This window comes from Gorilla gorilla, chromosome 16 (genome assembly GCF_029281585.2).
Source record: "Gorilla gorilla gorilla isolate KB3781 chromosome 16, NHGRI_mGorGor1-v2.1_pri, whole genome shotgun sequence".
NCBI lineage: Eukaryota > Metazoa > Chordata > Mammalia > Primates > Hominidae > Gorilla > Gorilla gorilla.
In genome coordinates, this window is record NC_073240.2 from 107,770,016 (window position 1) to 107,792,755 (window position 22,740).

The following is a 22,740-nucleotide window of genomic DNA, read 5'->3' on the forward strand; positions in this document are numbered from 1 at the left end:
TATACGGATAGCGGTGTAGATATTTCCATGTTCCTACAGATGGCGGTGTAGATATTTCCATGTTTATAGAGTTGGCGGTGTAGATATTTCCATATTAATACAGATGGCGGTGTAGATATTTCCATGTTTACACAGATAGAAGTGTATATATTTCCATGTTTATACAAATAGCGGTGTAGATATTTCCATGTCTATTCAGATAGCGTTGTACATATTTGCATGTTTATACAGACAGCGGTGTAGATATTTCCATTTTTATACAGATAGCGGTGTAGATATTTCCATGTTTATACAGATAGTGCTGTAGATTTTCCCACGTTTACACAGGTAGCGGTGTAGATATTTCCATGTTTATAAAGATAACGGTGTATGTATTTCCATGTTTATGCAGATAGCGGTGTAGATATTTCCATGTTTATACAGAAAGCGGTGTAGATACTTCCATGTTTATACAGATAGTGGTGTAGGTATTTCCATCTTTATAGAGTTGGCGGTGTAGATATTTCCATGTTCATGCAGACGGCGGTGTACCTATTTCCATGTTTGTATAGTTGGCAGTGTAGATATTTCCATGTTCATACAAATGGCGGTGAAGATATTCCCATGTTTACACAGATAGCGGTGTAGATATTTCCATCTTTATACACATAACGGTGTGGATATTTCCATGTTTTTAGAGATAGCGGTGTAAATATTTCCTTGTTTACCCAGAGAGTGGTGTAGATATTTCCATGTTTATGCAGATAGCGGTGTAGACATTTCCATGTTTATACAGATAGCGGTGTCGATATTTCCATGTTTATACAGATAGCGGTGTAGATATTTCCATGTTTACACAGATAGCGCTGTAGCTATTTTCATGTTTATACAGATATCGATGTAAGTATTTCCATGTTTATACAGATAGTGGTGTAGTTATTTCCACGTTTATTGAGATAGCGCTGTAGATATCTCCATGTTTATAGAGATAGCGGTGTAGATATTTCCATGTTTACACAGATAGCGGTGTAGATATTTCCGTGTTTACACAGAGAGCGGTGTAGATATTTCCATGTTTATATAGTTGGCAGTGTAGATATTTCCATGTTCATACAAATGGCGGTGAAGGTATTTCCATCTTTATACACATAACGGTGTAGATATTTCCAAGCTTTAAGAGATAGTGGTGTAGATATTTCCAGGTTTACACTGATAGCGGTGTAGATATTTCCATGTTTATCCAGACAGCGGTGTACATATTTCCGTGTTTATACAGATGGCGGTGTAGATATTTCTATGTTTACACAGATAGCGGTGTAGATATTTCCATGTTTACACAGATAGAAGTGTAGATATTTCCATGTTTACACAGATAGCGGTGTAGATATTTCCATGTGTATAGAGATGGCAATATAGATATTTCTGAGTTTATACAGATGGCGGTGTAGATATTTCCATGTTCATACAGATGGCGGTGTATGTATTTCCATGTTTGTAGAGATGGCGGTGGAGATATATCCATGTTTATAGAGATAGTGATGTAATTATTTCCATGTTTATACAGATAGCGGTGTAGATATTTCCAGGTGTATGGAGATGGCGTTATAGATATTTCTGTGTTTATACAGATGGCGGTGTAGCTATTTCCATGCTCATACAGATAGCCGTGTAGATATTTCCATCTTTATACACATGGTGGTGTAGATATTTCCATGTTCGTACAGATGGCGGTGTATGTATTTCCATGTTTATAGAGATGGCGTTGTAGATATTTCCATGATTATAGAGATAGCGGTGTAGATATTTCCATGTTTATAGAGATAGCGGTGTAGTTATATCCCTGTTTCAGAGATAGCAGTGTAGATATTTCAATGTTTATACAGACAGCGGTGTAGATATATCCATGTTTATGGAGATAGCGGTGTAGTTATTTCCATGTTTATACAGTAACGCTGTAGGTATTTCCATGTTTATACGGATAGCAGTGTAAATATTTCCATGTATATACAGATAGCAGTGTAGATATTTCCATGTTTATTCATATGGCTGTGTAGATATTTCCATCTCTATACAGATGGCGGTGTAGAAATTTCCATATTTATACAGATTACGGTATAGATATTTCCATGTTCATAGAGATGGCGGTGTAGATATTTCCATGTTTATAAAGACCGCGGTGTAGATATTTCCATCTTTATAGAGATGGCGGTGTAGATATTACCATGTTCATACAGATGGCGGTGTAGATATTTCCATGTTTATTCAGATAGCGATGTAGATATTTCCATTTTCGTACAGATAGCGGTGTAGATATTTCCATCTTTATACACACGGCGGTGCAGATATTTCCAGGTTCATACAGATGGCGGTGTATGTATTTTCATGTTTATAGAGATGGAGGTGTAGATATTTCCATGATTATAGAGATAGTGGTGTAGATATTTCCATGTTAATAGAGATCGCGGTGTACATATTTCCCTATTTCACAGATAAGTGTAGATATTTCCGTGTTTATACAGATAGCGGTGTAGATATATCCATATTTATAGAGATAGCAGTGTAATTATTTCCATGTTTACACAGATAACACTGTAGATATTTCCATGTTTATACGGATAGCGGTGTAGATATTTCCATGTTCATAGTGATTGCGGTGTAGATATTTCCATGTTCATACAGATAGCGGTGTAGATATTTCCATGTTCATACAGATAGCGGTGTAGATATTTCCATGTTCATACAGATGGCGGTGTAGATATTTACATGTTCATACAGATGGAGGTGTAGATATTTCCAAGTTCATACACATGGTGGTGTAGATATTTCCATGTTCATAGAGATGGCTTTGTATATATTTCCATGTTCATACAGATGGCGGTGTAGATATTTCCATGATTATACAGATAGCGGTGTAGATATTTCCATGTTCATACACATGGCGGTGTAGATATTTCCATGTTTATGCAGATGGCGCTGTAGATATTTCCATGTATATTCATATGGCTGTGTAGGTATTTCCATCTCTATACAGATGTCGGTGTAGATATTTCCATGTTTATGCAGATGGCGGTGTAGATATTTCCATGTTTATTCATATGGCTGTGTAGATATTTCCATCTCTATACACATAGCGGTGTAGATATTTCCATGTGTATGGAGTTGGCGGTATAGATATTTCTGTGTTTATACAGATGGCGGTGTAGATATTTCCATGCTCATACAGATAGCGGTGTAGATATTTCCATTTTTATACACATGGCGTTGTAGATATTTCCATCTTCATACAGATGGTGGTGTATGTATTTCCATGTTTATAGAGATGGCGGTGCAGATACTTCCATGATTATAGAGATCGTGGTGTGGATATTTCCATGTTTATAGAGATAGCGATGTAGATATTTCCCTGTTTCACAGATAGCAGTGTAGATATTTCCATGTTTATACAGATAGCGGTGTAGATATATCCATGTTTACAGAGATAGCGGTGTAGTTATTTCCATGATTATACAGATAACACTGTAGATATTTCTATGTTTATACGGATAGCCGTGTAAATATTACCATGTATATACGGATAGTGGTGTAGATATTTCTATGTTTATACAGATGGCAGTGTAGATATTTCCATGTTTATAGAGATGGCAGTGTAGATATTTCCTTGTTTATACAGATAGCGGTGTAGATATTTCCATGTTCATACAGATAGCGGTGTAGATATTTCCATGTTGATACAGATGGCGGTGAAGACATTTCCATGTTCATACAGATGGCGGTGTACATATTTCCATGTTCATACACATGGTGGTGTAGATATTTCCATGTTCATACAGATGGCGTTGTAGATATTTCCATGTTCATACAGATGAAGGTGTAGACATTTCCATGTTTATACAGATGGCGGTGTAGATATTTCCATCTCTATACATATGGTGGTGTAGATATTTCCATGTTTATTCATATGGCTGTGTAGATATTTCCATCTCTATACAGATGGCGGTGTACTTATTTTCATGTTTATTCATATGGCTGTGTAGATATTTCCATCTCTATACTGATAGCGGTGTACTTATTTCCATGTGTATGAAGATGGCGATATTCATATTTCTGTGTTTATACAGATGGCGGTGTAGATATTTCCATGCTCATACAGATAGCGGTGTAGATATTTCCATCTTTATACACATGTCGTTGTAGATATTTCCATGTTCTTACATATGGCGGTGTATGTATTTCCATGTTTATAGAGATGGCGGTGTAGATACTTCCATGATTATAGAGATAGTGGTGTAGATATTTCCATGTTTATAGAGAGAGCGATGTAGATATTTCCCTGTTTCAGAGATAGCGGTGTAGATATTTCCATGTTCATACAGATAGCGATGTAGATATTTCCATGTCCATACACATGGTGGTGTAGATATTTCCATGTTTATTCATATGGCTGTGTAGATATTTCCATCTCTATACAGATGGCGGTGTAGAAATTTCCATATTTATACAGATAGCGGTGTAGATATTGCCATGTTTATAGAGATAGCAGTGTAGATATTTCCATGTTTACACAGAATGCGGTATAGATATTTCCATGTTCATAAAGATAGCGGTGTAGATATTTCCATCTTTATAAGGTTGGCGGTGTAGATATTTCCATGTTCATACAGATGGCGGTGTAGATATTTCCATGTTTATAGAGATGGCGCTGTAGATATTTCCATGTTTATACAGATGGCAGTGTAGATATTTCCGTGTTTATTAAGATAGCGGTGTAGATGTTTCCATCTTTATTCAGATAGCGGTGTAGATATTTCCATGTTTATACAGATGGCGGTGTAGATGATTCCATCTTTATAGAGATGTCGGTGTAGTTATTTCCATGTTCATACAGGTGTTGGTTTATATATTTCCATGTTTATAGAGATGGCGGTGTAGATATTTCCATATTCATGCAGATAGCGGTGTAGATATTTCCATGTTCATACACATGACGGTGTAGATATTTCCATGCTCATACAGATAGCAGTGTAGATATTTCCATTTTTATACACATGGCGTTGTAGATATTTCCATCTTCATACAGATGGCGGTTTATGTATTTCCGTGTTTATAGAGATGGCGGTGTAGATACCTCCATGATTATAGAGATAGTGGTGTAGATATTTCCATGTTTATAGAGATAGTGATGTAGATATTTCCCTGTTTCACAGATAGCAGTGTAGATATTTCCATGTTTATACAGATAGCAGTGTAGATATATCCATGTTTATTGAGATAGCGGTGTAGTTATTTCCATGTTTATACAGATAACACTGTAGATATTTCCAAGTTAATACGGATAGCGGTGTAAATATTTCCATGTATATACGGATAGTGGTGTAGATATTTCCATGTTTATACAGATGGCAGTGTAGATATTTCCATGTTTATAGAGATGGCAGTGTAGATATTTCCTTGTTTATACAGATAGCGGCATAGTTATTTCCATGTTCATACAGATAGCGGTGTAGATATTTCCATGTTCATACAGATGGCGGTGAAGATATTTGCATGTTCATACAGATGGCGGTGTAGATATTTCCATGTTCATACAGATGGCGGTGAAGATATTTCCGTGTTCATACAGATGGCGGTGTAGATATTTCCATGTTCTTACACATGGTGGTGTAGATATTTCCATGTTCATACAGATGGCGGTGTAGATATTTCCATGTTCATACAGATGAAGGTGTAGATATTTCCATGTTTATACAGATAGCGGTGTAGATATTTCCATGTTCATAAATATAGCGGTGTAGATATTTCCATCTTTATAATGTTGGCGGTGTAGATATTTCCATGTTCATACAGATGGCGGTGTAGATATTTCCATGTTTATAGAGATGGCGCTGTAGATATTTCCATGTTTATACAGATGGCAGTGTAGATATTTCCGTGTTTATTAAGATAGCGGTGTAGGTGTTTAAATCTGTATTCAGATAGCGGTGTAGATATTTCCATGTTTATACACATGGCGGTGTAGATGATTCCATCTTTATAGAGATTTCGGTGTAGTTATTTCCATGCTCATACAGATGGCGGTTTATATATTTCCATGTTTATAGAGATGGCGGTGTAGATATTTCCATGTTTATAAAGATGGCGGTCTAGATATTTCCGTTTTTATACACATAGCTCTGTAGTTACTTCCATGTTTATAGAGACTGCGGTGTAGATATTTCCATGTTAATTCAGATAGTGGTGTAGATATTTTCATATTTATACAGATAGCTGTGCAGATATTTCCATGTTCATTCAGATAGCGGTGTAGATATTTCCGTCTATATACAGATGGCTGTGTAAATATTTCCATGTTCATACAGATGGCGGTGTATATATTTCCATGTTCATACAGATGGCGGTGTAGATATTTCCATGTTTATTCAGATAGCGATGTAGATATTTCCATTTTCGTACAGATAGCGGTGTAGATATTTCCATCTTTATACACACGGCGGTGCAGATATTTCCAGGTTCATACAGATGGCGGTGTATGTATTTTCATGTTTATAGAGATGGAGGTGTAGATATTTCCATGATTATAGAGATAGTGGTGTAGATATTTCCATGTTAATAGAGATCGCGGTGTACATATTTCCCTATTTCACAGATAAGTGTAGATATTTCCGTGTTTATACAGATAGCGGTGTAGATATATCCATGTTTATAGAGATAGCAGTGTAATTATTTCCATGTTTACACAGATAACACTGTAGATATTTCCATGTTTATACGGATAGCGGTGTAGATATTTCCATGTTCATACTGATTGCGGTGTAGATATTTCCATGTTCATACAGATAGCGGTGTAGATATTTCCACGTTCATACAGATAGCGGTGTAGATATTTCCATGTTCATACAGATGGCGGTGTAGATATTTACATGTTCATACAGATGGAGGTGTAGATATTTCCAAGTTCATACACATGGTGGTGTAGATATTTCCATGTTCATAGAGATGGCTTTGTATATATTTCCATGTTCATACAGATGGCGGTGTAGATATTTCCATGATTATACAGATGGCGTTGTAGATATTTCCATGTTCATACACATGGCGGTGTAGATAGTTCCATGTTTATGCAGATGGCGCTGTAGATATTTCCATGTATATTCATATGGCTGTGTAGGTATTTCCATCTCTATACAGATGTCGGTGTAGATATTTCCATGTTTATGCAGATGGCGGTGTAGATATTTCCATGTTTATTCATATGGCTGTGTAGATATTTCCATCTCTATACACATAGCGGTGTAGATATTTCCATGTGTATGGAGTTGGCGGTATAGATATTTCTGTGTTTATACAGATGGCGGTGTAGATATTTCCATGCTCATACAGATAGCGGTGTAGATATTTCCATTTTTATACACATGGCGTTGTAGATATTTCCATCTTCATACAGATGGCGGTGTATGTATTTCCATGTTTATAGAGATGGCGGTGCAGATACTTCCATGATTATAGAGATCGTGGTGTGGATATTTCCATGTTTATAGAGATAGCGATGTAGATATTTCCCTGTTTCACAGATAGCAGTGTAGATATTTCCGTGTTTATACAGATAGCGGTGTAGATATATCCATGTTTACAGAGATAGCGGTGTAGTTATTTCCATGATTATACAGATAACACTGTAGATATTTCTATGTTTATACGGATAGCGGTGTAAATATTACCATGTATATACGGATAGTGGTGTAGATATTTCTATGTTTATACAGATGGCAGTGTAGATATTTCCATGTTTATAGAGATGGCAGTGTAGATATTTCCTTGTTTATACAGATAGCGGTGTAGATATTTCCATGTTCATACAGATAGCGGTGTAGATATTTCCATGTTGATACAGATGGCGGTGAAGACATTTCCATGTTCATACAGATGGCGGTGTACATATTTCCATGTTCATACACATGGTGGTGTAGATATTTCCATGTTCATACAGATGGCGTTGTAGATATTTCCATGTTCATACAGATGAAGGTGTAGACATTTCCATGTTTATACAGATGGCGGTGTAGATATTTCCATCTCTATACATATGGTGGTGTAGATATTTCCATGTTTATTCATATGGCTGTGTAGATATTTCCATCTCTATACAGATGGCGGTGTACTTATTTCCATGTTTATTCATATGGCTGTGTAGATATTTCCATCTCTATACTGATAGCGGTGTACTTATTTCCATGTGTATGAAGATGGCGGTATTCATATTTCTGTGTTTATACAGATGGCGGTGTAGATATTTCCATGCTCATACAGATAGCGGTGTAGATATTTCCATCTTTATACACATGTCGTTGTAGATATTTCCATGTTCTTACATATGGCGGTGTATGTATTTCCATGTTTATAGAGATGGCGGTGTAGATACTTCCATGATTATAGAGATAGTGGTGTAGATATTTCCATGTTTATAGAGATAGCGATGTAGATATTTCCCTGTTTCAGAGATAGCGGTGTAGATATTTCCATGTTCATAGAGATAGCGGTGTGGATATTTCGATGTCCATACACATGGTGGTGTAGATATTTCCATGTTTATTCATATGGCTGTGTAGATATTTCCATCTCTATACAGATGGCGGTGTAGATATTTCCATGTTCATACAGATGGCGGTTTAGATATTTCCATGTTTATAGAGACGGCGGTGTAGATATTTACATCTTTATAGAGATGGCAGTGTAGATATTTGCAAGTTCATACAGATGGCGGTGTAGATATTTCCATGTTTATAGAGATAGCGGTGTAGACATTTCCATGTTTACACAGATAGTGGTGTAGAAATTTCCATGTTTATATATTTGGCAGTGTAGATATTTCCATGTTCATACAAATGGCAGTGAAGGTATTTCCATGTTTATACACATAACGGTGTAGATATTTCCAAGTTTTAAGAGGTAGTGGTGTAGATATTTCCATGTTTACAGAGATAGCGGTGTAGATATTTCCATGTTTACACAGATAGCGCTGTAGATATTTCCATGCTTATACAGATAGCGGTGTAGTTATTTCCATGCTTATGGAGATAGCGGTCTAGATATTTCCATGTTCCTATAGATGGCTGTGTAGATATTTCCATGTATATACAGATAGCATTGTAGGTATTTCTATGATTATAGAGATAGCGGTGTAGATATTTCCATGTTTACAGAGTTGGCGGTGTAGATATTTCTATATTCATACAGATGGCGGTGTAGATATTTCGATGTTTATACAGATAGCAGTGTAGATATTTCCATCTTTATACACATAATGGTGTAGATATTTCCATGTTTTAAGAAATAGCCGTGTAGATAATTCCATGTTTACACAGATAGCGGTGTAGATATTTCCATGTTTACACAGATAGCGGTGTAGATATTTCCATGTTTATAGAGATGGCTGTGTAGATATTTCTATGTTTATAGAGATAGCGGTGTAGATATTTCCGTGTTTACACAGATAGTGGTGTAGCTATTTCCTTGTTTACACAGATAGCGGTGTAGATATTTCCATGTTCATACAGATAGCTGGGTAGATATTTCCATGTTCATACAGATGGCGGTGTAGGTATTTCCTTGTTCATACGGATGGCGGTGTAGATATTTCCATGTTCTTACAGATGGCGGTGTAGATATTCCCATGTTTATAGACATTGCATTGTAGGGATTTCCATGTTTACAGAGATAGCGTTGTAGATATTTCCATCTTTACACAGATAGCGGTGTATATACTTCCATGTTTATACAGATAGTGGTGTAGATATTTCCATCTTTATAGAGTTGTCAGTGTAGTTATTTCCATGTTCATGCAGACGGCGGTGTACATATTTCCATGTTTATATAGTTGGCAATGTAGATATTTCCATGTTCATACAAATGGCGGTGAAGATATTCCCATGTTTACACAGATAGCGGTGTAGTTATTTCCATCATTATACACATAACGGTGTGGATATTTCCATGTTTTTAGAGATAGCGGTGTAGATATTTCCTTGTTTACCCAGAGAGCGGTGTAGATATTTCCATGTTTATGCAGATAGCGGTGTAGACATTTCCATGTTTATACAGATAGCAGAGTAGATATTTCCATGTTTATACAGATAGCGGTGTAGATATTTCCATGTTTACACAGATAGTGCTGTAGCTATTTTCATGTTTATACAGATATCGGTGTATTTCCATGTTTATACAGATAGTGGTGTAGTTATTTCCACGTTTATTGAGATAGCGCTGTAGATATTTCCATGTTTATAGAGATAGCGGTGTAGATATTTCCATGTTTACACAGATAGCGGTGTAGATATTTCCGTGTTTACACAGAGAGCGGTGTAGATATTTCCATGTTTATATAGTTGGCAGTGTAGATATTTCCATGTTCATACAAATGGCGGTGAAGGTATTTGCATCTTTATACACATAACGGTGTAGATATTTCCAAGCTTTAAGAGATAGTGGTGTAGATATTTCCATGTTTACACTGATAGCGGTTTAGATATTTCCATGTTTATCCCGATAGCGGTGTACATATTTCCGTGTTTATACAGATGGCGGTGTAGATATTTCTATGTTTATACAGAAAGCGGTGTAGATATTTTCATCTTTATACACATAACGGTATAGATATTTCCTTCTTTTTAGAGATAGCGGTGTAGATATTTCCATGTTTACACTGATAGCGGTGGAGATATTTCCAAGTTTACACAGATAGAAGTGTAGATATTTCCATGTTTATACAAATAGCGGTATAGATATTTCCATCTTTATACAGATAGCGGTGTAGATATATCCATGTTTATAGAGATAGCAGTGTAATTATTTCCATGTTTACACAGATAATACTATAGATATTTCCATGTTTATACGGATTGCGGTGTAGATATTTCCATGTTCATAGAGATTGCGGTGTAGATATTTCCATCTTCATACAGATAGCGGTGTAGATATTTCCATGTTCATACAGATGGCGGTGTAGATATTTCCATGTTCATACAGATGGCGGTGTAGATATTTCCATGTTCATACAGATGGAGGTGTAGATATTTCCAAGTTCATACACATGGTGGTGTAGATATTTCCATGTTCATAGAGATGGCGTTGTAGATATTTCCATGTTCATACAGATGGCGGTGTAGATATTTTCATGATTATACAGAAGGCGTTGCAGGTATTTCCATGTTGATACAGATGGCGTTGTAGATATTTCCATGTTTATGCAGATGGCGCTGTAGATATTTCCATGTATATTCATATGGCTGTGTAGGTATTTCCATCTCTATACAGATGGCGGCGTAGATATTTCCATGTTTATGCAGATTGCGGTGTAGATATTTCCATGTTTATTCATATGGCTGTGTAGATATTTCCATCTCTGTACACATAGCGGTGTAGATATTTCCATGTGTATGGAGTTGGCGGTATAGATATTTCTGTGTTTATACAGATGGCGGTGTAGATATTTCCATGCTCATACAGATAGCGGTGTAGATATTTCCATCTTTATACACATGACGTTGTAGATATTTCCATCTTCATACAGATGGCGGTGTATGTATTTCCATGTTTATAGAGATGGCGGTGCAGATACTTCCATGATTATAGAGATCGTGGTGTGGATATTTCCATGTTTATAGAGATAGCGATGTAGATATTTCCCTGTTTCACAGATAGCAGTGTAGATATTTCCATGTTTATACAGATAGCGGTGTAGATATATCCATGTTTACAGAGATAGTGGTGTAGTTATTTCCATGATTATACAGATAACACTGTAGATATTTCTATGTTTATACGGATAGCGGTGTAAATATTTCCATGTATATACGGATAGTGGTGTAGATATTTCCATGTTTATACAGATGGCAGTGTAGATATTTCCATGTTTATAGAGATGGCAGTGTAGATATTTCCTTGTTTATACAGATAGCGGTGTAGATATTTCCATGTTCATACAGATAGCGGTGTAGATATTTCCATGTTGATACAGATGGCGGTGAAGACATTTCCATGTTCATACAGATGGCGGTGTACATATTTCCATGTTCATACACATGGTGGTGTAGATATTTCCATGTTCATACAGATGGCGTTGTAGATATTTCCATGTTCATACAGATGAAGGTGTAGACATTTCCATGTTTATACAGATGGCGGTGTAGATATTTCCATCTCTATACATATGGTGGTGTAGATATTTCCATGTTTATTCATATGGCTGTGTAGATATTTCCATCTCTATACTGATAGCGGTGTACTTATTTCCATGTGTATGAAGATGGCGGTATTCATATTTCTGTGTTTATACAGATGGCGGTGTTGATATTTCCATGCTCATACAGATAGCGGTGTAGATATTTCCATCTTTATACACATGTCGTTGTAGATATTTCCATGTTCTTACATATGGCGGTGTATGTATTTCCATGTTTATAGAGATGTCGGTGTAGATACTTCCATGATTATAGAGATAGTGGTGTAGATATTTCCATGTTTATAGAGATAGCGATGTAGATATTTCCCTGTTTCAGAGATAGCGGTGTAGATATTTCCATGTTCATACAGATAGCGGTGTAGATATTTCCATGTCCATACACATGGTGGTGTAGATATTTCCATGTTTATTCATATGGCTGTGTAGATATTTCCATCTCTATACAGATGGCGGTGTAGATATTTCCATGTTCATACAGATGGCGGTTTAGATATTTCCATGTTTATAGAGACGGCGGTGTAGATATTTACATCTTTATAGAGATGGCAGTGTAGATATTTGCAAGTTCATACAGATGGCGGTGTAGATATTTCCATGTTTATAGAGATAGCGGTGTAGACATTTCCATGTTTACACAGATAGTTGTGTAGAAATTTCCATGTTTATATATTTGGCAGTGTAGATATTTCCATGTTCATACAAATGGCAGTGAAGGTATTTCCATGTTTATACACATAACGGTGTAGATATTTCCAAGTTTTAAGAGGTAGTGGTGTAGATATTTCCATGTTTACAGAGATAGCGGTGTAGATATTTCCATGTTTACACAGATAGCGCTGTAGATATTTCCATGCTTATACAGATAGCGGTGTAGTTATTTCCATGCTTATAGAGATAGCGGTCTAGATATTTCCATGTTCCTATAGATGGCTGTGTAGATATTTCCATGTTTATACAGATAGCAGTGAAGGTATTTCCATGATTATAGAGATAGCGGTGTAGATATTTCCATGTTTACAGAGTTGGCGGTGTAGATATTTCTATATTCATACAGATGGCGGTGTAGATATTTTGATGTTTATACAGATAGCAGTGTAGATATTTCCATCTTTATACACATAATGGTGTAGATATTTCCATGTTTTAAGAAATAGCCGTGTAGATAATTCCATGTTTACACAGATAGCGGTGTAGATATTTCCATGTTTACACAGATAGCGGTGTAGATATTTCCATGTTTATAGAGATGACTGTGTAGATATTTCTATGTTTATAGAGATAGCGGTGTAGATATTTCCGTGTTTACACAGATAGTGGTGTAGCTATTTCCTTGTTTTCACAGATAGCGGTATAGATATTTCCATGTTCATACAGATAGCTGTGTAGATATTTCCATGTTTATAGAGATATCGGTGGAGATATTTCCATGTTTATACAGATAGCAGTGTAGATATATCCATGTTCCTACAGATGGCGGTGTAGGTATTGCCATGTTCATACGGATGGCGGTGTAGATATTTCCATGTTCTAACAGATGGCGGTGTAGATATTCCCATGTTTATAGACATAGCGTTGTAGAGATTTCCATGTTTACAGAGATAGTGTTGTAGATATTTCCATGTTTACACAGATAGCGGTGTAGATACTTCCATGTTTATACAGATAGTGGTGTAGATATTTCCATCTTTATAGAGTTGGCGGTGTAGTTATTTCCATGTTCATGCAGACGGCGGTGTACATATTTCCATGTTTATATAGTTGGCAGTGTAGATATTTCCATGTTCATGCAGATGGCGGTGAAGATATTCCCATGTTTACACAGATAGCGGTATAGATATTTCCATCTTTATACACATAACGGTGTGGATATTTCCATGTTTTTAGAGACAGCGGTGTAGATATTTCCTTGTTTACCCGGAGAGCGGTGTAGATATTTCCATGTTTATGCAGATAGCGGTGTAGACATTTCCATGTTTATACAGATAGCGGAGTAGATATTTCCATGTTTATACAGATAGCGGTGTAAGTATTTCCATGTTTATACAGATAGTGGTGTAGTTATTTCCACGTTTATTGAGATAGCGCTGTAGATATTTCCATGTTTATAGAGATAGCGGTGTAGATATTTCCATGTTTACACAGATAGCGGTGTAGATATTTCCGTGTTTACACAGATAGCGGTGTAGATATTTCCATGTTTATATAGTTGGCAGTGTAGGTATTTCCATGTTCATACAAATGGCGGTGAAGGTATTTCCATCTTTATACACATAACGGTGTAGATATTTCCAAGCTTTAAGAGATAGTGGTGTAGATATTTCCAGGTTTACACTGATAGCGGTGTAGATATTTCCAAGTTTATCCAGATAGCGGTGTACATATTTCCGTGTTTATACAGATGGCGGTGTAGATATTTCTATGTTTGTACAGAAAGCGGTTTAGATATTTCCATCTTTATACACATAACGGTGTAGATGTTTCCTTCTTTTTAGAGATAGCGGTGTAGATATTTCCATGTTTACACAGATAGCGGTGTAGATAGTTCCAAGTTTACACAGATAGAAGTGTAGATATTTCCATGTTTATACAAATAGCGGTATAGATATTTCCATCTTTATACAGTTAGCGGTGTAGTTATTTGCATGTTTATACAGATAGCGGTGTAGATATTTCCATGTTTATACTGATACCGGTGTAGTTATTTCCATGTTTTTACAGTGAGCGGTGTAGATATTCCCACATTTACACAGGTAGCAGTGCAGATATTTCTATGTTTATATAGATAGTGCTGTATGTATTTCCATGTTTATGCAGACAGCGGTGTGGATATTTCCATCTTTAAACAGATAGCGCTGCAGATATTTCCATTTTTATACACTTAACGGTGTAGATATTTCCTTCTTTTTAGAGATAGTGTTGTGGATATTTCCATGTTTACACAGATAGCGGTGTAGATATTTCCATGTTTACACAGATAGAAGTGTAGATATTTCCATGTTTATACAGATATCGGTGTAGATATTTCCATGTCTATTCAGTTAGCGTTGGAGATATTTGCATGTTTATACATACAGCAGTGTAGATGTTTCCAATTTATACAGATAGCGGTGTAGATATTTCCATGTTTATACAGATAGTGGTGTAGATATTTCCACGTTTACACAGGTAGCGGTGTAGATATTTCCATGTTTAAATAGATACTGGTGTATGTGTTTCCATGTTTATGCAGATACCGGTGCAGATATTTCCATGTTCCTACAGATGGCGGTGTAGATATTTGCATGTTCATACAGATGGCGGTGTAGATATTTCCATGTGTATAGATATAGCGGTGGAGATATTTCCATGTTTAGCCAGATAGCGGTGTACTTATTTCCATGTTTATACAGATGGCGGTGTAGATATTTCCATGTTTATAGAGATAGCGGTGTAGATATTTCCATGTTTCTTCTGATGGCGGTGTAGATATTTCCATGTTTATAAAGTTCACGGTGTGGATATTTCCATATTCATACAGATGTCGGTGTAGATATTTCCATGTTTATACACATAGTAGTGTAGATATTTCCATCTTTATACACATAACGGTGTAGATATTTCCATGTTTACAGAGATAGCGGTGTAGATATTTCCATATTAACACACATAGCGTTTTAGATATTTCCATGTTTACACAGATAGCGGTGTAGATATTTCCATGTTTATACAGATAGCAGTGTAGATATTTCCTTGTATATAGAGATAGCGTTGTGGATATTTAGATGCTTACACAGATAGCGGTGCAGATATTTCCATGTTTACACAGATAGCGGTGTAGATATTTCCAAGTTTTTGCAGATAGCCGGGTAGATATTTCCACTTTTAGACAGATAGCGGTGTAGATATTTCCATGTTTAAACAGATGGCGGTGTAGATATCTCCATGTTCCTACAGAGGGCAGTGTAGATATTTCCATGTTTATACAGTTGGCGGTTTAGATATTTCCATGTTCATACAGATGGCGGTGTAGTTATTTCCATGTTTATACAGATAGCGGGTTAGATATTTCCATCTTTATTCACATAACCGTGAAGTTATTTGCATCTTTTTATAGATAGCGGTGTAGATATTTCGATTTTTACACAGATAGCGGTGTAGATATTTCCAAGTTTACACAGATAGCAGTGTAGATATTTCCATCTTTACACGGATAGCGGTGTAGATATTTCCATGTTTTTACAGATTGCAGTGTAGATATTTGCATGTTTATACAGATAACGGTGTCAATATTTCCATGTTTATACAGATAGCGGTGTATCTATTTCCATGTTTATATGGATAGCGGTGTAGATATTTCCACGTTTATAGAGATAGCGGTGTAGATATTACCATGTATATACAGATAGCGGAGTGGATATTTCCATGTTTATAGAGATAGCAGTGTAGATATTTCCATGTTCCAACAGATGGCGGTTTAGATATTTCCATGTTCATACAGAAGGTGGTGTAGATACCGGTGTAGATATTTCCATGTTCCTACAGATGGTGGTGTAGATATTTCCATGTTCATACAGATGGCGTTGTAGATATTTCCATGTTTATAGATATAGCGGTGTAGATATTTCCATGTTTATCCAGATAACGGTGTACCTATTTCCATGTTTATAGAGATAGCGGTGTCGATATTTCCATGTTTCTACAGATGGCGGTGTAGATATTTCCATGTTTACACAGATAGCGTTGTAGATATTTCCATGTTGATAGAGATAGCGTTGTAGATATTTGCATGTTCCTACAGATGGCTGTGTATATATTTCCATGTTTATACAGATAGCGGTGTAGATATTTCCATCTTTATACACATAACGGTGTAGATATTTCCTTCTTTTTAGAGATAGCATTGTGGATATTTCCATGTTTACACAGATAGCTGTGTAGATATTTCCCTGTTTACACAGATAGAAGTGTAGGTATTTCCATGTTTATACAAATAGCGGTGTAGATATTCCCATGTCTATTCAGATAGCGGTGTAGATATTTGCATGTTTATACAGACAGCGGTGTAGATATTTCCATTTTTATACAGATAGCGGTGTAGATATTTCCATGTTTATAGAGATAGTGGTGTAGATGTTCCCACGTTTACACAGGTAGCGGTGTAGATATTTCCATGTTTATAAAGATAACGGTGTATGTATTTCCTTGTTTATGCAGATAGCAGTGTAGATATTTCCATGTTTATACAGATAGTGGTGTAGATATTTCCATCTTTTAGAGTTGGCGGTGTAGATATTTCCATGTTCTTGCAGACGGCGGTGTACATATTTCCATGTTTGTATAGTTGGCAGTGTAGATATTTCCATGTTCATACCAATGGCGGTGAAGATATTCCCATATTTACACAGATAGCGGTGTAGATATTTCCATCTTTACACACATAACGGTGTGGATATTTCCATGTTTTTAGAGATAGCTGTGTAAATATTTCCTTGTTTACCCAGAGAGCGGTGTAGATATTTCCATGTTTATGCAGATAGCGGTGTAGACATTTCCATGTTTATACAGATAGCGGTGTCGATATTTCCTTGTTTATACAGATAGTGGTGTAGATATTTCCATGTTTACACAGATAGCGCTGTAGCTATTTTCATGTTTATACAGATATCGGTGTAAGTATTTCCATGCTTATACAGATAGTGGTGTAGTTATTTCCACGTTTATTGAGATAGCGCTGTAGATATTTCCATGTTTATCCAGATAGCGGTGCACATATTTCCGTGTTTATACAGATGGCAGTGTAGATATTTCTATGTTTATACAGAAAACGGTGTAGATATTTCCATCTTTATACACATAACGGTGTAGATATTTCCTTCTTTTTAGAGATAGCGGTGTAGATATTTCCATGTTTACATAGATAGCGGTGGAGATATTTCCAAGTTTACACAGATAGAAGTGTAGATATTTCCATGTTTATACAAATAGCGGAATAGATATTTCCATCTTTATACAGATAGCGGTGTAGTTATTTGCATGTTTATACAGATAGCGGTGTAGATATTTCCATGTGTATACAGATACCGGTGTAGTTATTTCCATGTTTTTACAGTGAGCGGTGTAGATATTCCCACATTTACACAGGTAGCAGTGCAGATATTTCTATGTTTATATAGATAGCGCTGTATGTATTTCCATGTTTATGCAGACAGCGGTGTAGATATTTCCATCTTTAAACAGATAGCGCTGTAGATATTTCCATCTTTATACACTTAACGGTGTAGATATTTCCTTCTTTTTAGAGATAGTGTTGTGGATATTTCCATGTTTACACAGATAGCGGTGTAGATATTTCCACGTTTACACAGATAGAAGTGTAGATATTTCCATGTTTATACAGATAGCGGTGTAGATATTTCCATGTCTATTCAGTTAGCGGTGGAGATATTTGCATGTTTATACAGACAGCGGTGTAGATGTTTCCAATTTATACAGATAGCGGTGTAGATATTTCCATGTTTATGCAGATAGTGGTGTAGATATTTCCACGTTTACACATTTAGCGGTGTAGATATTTCCATGTTTAAATAGATACTGGTGTATGTGTTTCCATGTTTATGCAGATACCGGTGTAGATATTTCCATGTTCCTACAGATGGCGGTGTAGATATTTGCATGTTCATACAGATGGCGGTGTAGATATTTCCATGTTTATAGATATAGCGGTGGAGATATTTCCATGTTTAGCCAGATAGCGGTGTACTTATTTCCATGTTTATACAGATGGCGGTGTAGATATTTCCATGTTTATAGAGATAGCGGTGTAGATATTTCCATGTTCCTACTGATGGCGGTGTAGATATTTCCATGTTTATGGAGTTCACGGTGTAGATATTTCCATATTCATACAGATGTCGGTGTAGATATTTCCATGTTTATACACATAGCAGTGTATATATTTCCAACTTTATACACATAACGGTGTAGATATTTCCATGTTTACAGAGATAGCGGTTTAGATATTTCCATATTAACACACATAGCGTTTTAGATATTTCCATGTTTACACAGATAGCGGTGTAGATATTTCCATGTTTATACAGAGAGCGGTGTAGATATTTCCATGTATATAGAGATAGCGTTGTGGATATTTAGATGCTTACACAGATAGCGGTGCAGATATTTCCATGTTTACACAGATAGCGGTGTAGATATTTCCAAGTTTTTGCAGATAGCCGGGTAGATATTTCCACTTTTAGACAGATAGCGGTGTAGATATTTCCATGTTTAAACAGATAGCGGTGTAGATATCTCCATGTTCCTACAGAGGGCGGTGTAGATATTTCCATGTTTATACAGTTGGCGGTTTAGACATTTCCATGTTCATACAGATGGTGGTGTAGTTATTTCCATGTTTATACAGATAGCGGTTTAGATATTTCCATCTTTATACACATAACCGTGAAGTTATTTGCATCTTTTTAGAGATAGCGGTGTAGATATTTCGATTTTTACACAGATAGCGGTGTAGATATTTCCAAGTTTACACAGATATCAGTGTAGATATTTCCATCTTTACACGGATAGTGGTGTAGACATTTCCATGTTTTTACAGATTGCAGTGTAGATATTTGCATGTTTATACAGACAACGGTGTCAATATTTCCATGTTTATACAGATAGCGGTGTAGATATTTCCATGTTTATACAGATAGCGGTGTAGATAATTCCATGTTTACACAGATAGCGGTGTAGATATTTCCGTGTTTACACAGATAGCGGTGTAGATATTTCCATGTTTATATAGTTGGCAGTGTAGATATTTCCATGTTCATACAAATGGCGGTGAAGGTATTTCCATCTTTATACACATAACGGTGTAGATATTTCCAAGGTTTAAGAGATAGTGGTGTAGATATTTCCATGTTTACACAGATAGCGGTGTAGATATTTCCAAGTTTTTGCAGATAGCCGGGTAGATATTTCCACTTTTAGACAGATAGCGGTGTAGATATTTCCATGTTTAAACAGATAGCGGTGTAGATATCTCCAAGTTCCTACAGAGGGCGGTGTAGATATTTCCATGTTTATACAGTTGGCGGTTTAGACATTTCCATGTTCATACAGATGGCGGTGTAGTTATTTCCATGTTTATACAGATAGCGGTTTAGATATTTCCATCTTTATACACATAACCGTGAAGTTATTTGCATCTTTTTAGAGATAGCGGTGTAGATATTTCGATTTTTACACAGATAGCTGTGTAGATATTTCCAAGTTTACACAGATAGCAGTTTAGATATTTCCATCTTTACACGGATAGCGGTTTAGATATTTCCATGTTTTTACAGATTGCAGTGTAGATATTTGCATGTTTATACAGATAACGGTGTCAATATTTCCATGTTTATACAGATAGCGGTGTATCTATTTCCATGTTTATATGGATAGCGGTGTAGATATTTCCACGTTTATAGAGATAGTGGTGTAGATATTACCATGTATATACAGATAGCAGTGTGGATATTTCCATGTTTATAGAGATAGCAGTGTAGATATTTCCATGTTCCAACAGATGGCGGTGTAGATACTTCCATGTTCATACAGAATGTGGTGTAGATACCGGTGTAGATATTTCCATGTTCCTACAGATGGCGGTGTAGATATTTCCATGTTCATACAGATGGCGTTGTAGATATTTCCATGTTTATAGATATAGCGGTGTAGATATTTCCATGTTTATTCAGATAACGGTGTACCTATTTCCATGTTTATAGAGATAGCGGTGTCGATATTTCCATGTTTCTGCAGATGGCGGTGTAGATATTTCCATGTTTACACAGATAGCGTTGTAGATATTTCAATGTTTTTAGAGATAGTGGTGTAGATATTTGCATGTTCATACAGATGGCTGTGTAGATATTTCCATGTTTATACAGATAGCGGTGTAGATATTTCCATCTTTATACACATAACGGTGTAGATATTTCCTTCTTTTTAGAGATAGCGTTGTAGGTATTTTCATGTTTACACAGATAGCTGTGTAGATATTTCCCTGTTTACACAGATAGAAGTGTAGATATTTCCATGTTTATACAAATAGCGGTGTAGATATTTCCATGTCTATTCAGATAGCGGTGTAGATATTTGCATGTTTATACAGACAGCGGTGTAGATATTTCCATTTTTATACAGATAGCGGTGTAGATATTTCCATGTTTATACAGATAGTGGTGTAGATGTTCCCACATTTACACAGGTAGCGGTGTAGATATTTCCATGTTTATAAAGATAACGGTGTATGTATTTCCATGTTTATGCAGATAGCGGTGTAGGTATTTCCATGTTTATACAGATAGCGGTGTAGTTACTTAAATGTTTATACAGATAGTGGTGTAGATATTTCCATCTTTTAGAGTTGGCGGTGTAGATATTTCCATGTTCATGCAGACGGCGGTGTACATATTTCCATGTTTGTATAGTTGGCAGTGTAGATATTTCCATGTTCATACCAATGGCGGTGAAGATATTCCCATATTTACACAGATAGCGGTGTAGATGTTTCCATCTTTATACACATAACGGTGTGGATATTTCCATGTTTTTAGAGATAGCAGTGTAAATATTTCCTTCTTTACCCAGAGAGCGGTGTAGATATTTCCATGTTTATGCAGATAGCGGTGTAGACATTTCCATGTTTATACAGATAGCGGTGTCGATATTTCCATGTTTCTACAGATTGCGGTGTAGATATTTCCATGTTTACACAGATAGCGCTGTAGCTATTTTCATGTTTATACAGATATCGGTGTAAGTATTTCCATGTTTATACAGATAGTGGTGTAGTTATTTCCACGTTTATTGAGATAGCGCTGTAGATATTTCCATGTTTATAGAGAGCGGTGCAGATATTTCCATGTTTACACAGATAGCGGTGTAGATATTTCCGTGTTTACACAGATAGCGGTGTAGATATTTCCATGTTTATATAGTTGGCAGTGTAGATATTTCCATGTTCATACAAATGGCGGTGAAGGTATTTCCATCTTTATACACATAACGGTGTAGATATTTCCAAGCTTTAAGAGATAGTGGTGTAGATATTTCCATGTTTACACTGATAGCGGTGTAGATATTTCCATGTTTAGCCAGATAGCGGTGTACTTATTTCCATGTTTATACAGATGGCGGTGTAGATATTTCCATGTTTATAGAGATAGCGGTGTAGATATTTCCATGTTTCTTCTGATGGCGGTGTAGATATTTCCATGTTTATAGAGTTCACGGTGTGGATATTTCCATATTCATACAGATGTCGGTGTAGATATTTCCATGTTTATACACATAGTAGTGTAGATATTTCCAACTTTATACACATAACGGTGTAGATATTTCCATGTTTACAGAGATAGCGGTCTAGATATTTCCATATTAACACACATAGCGTTTTAGATATTTCCATGTTTACACAGATAGCGATGTAGATATTTCCATGTTTATACAGATAGCAGTGTAGATATTTCCTTGTATATAGAGATAGCGTTGTGGAT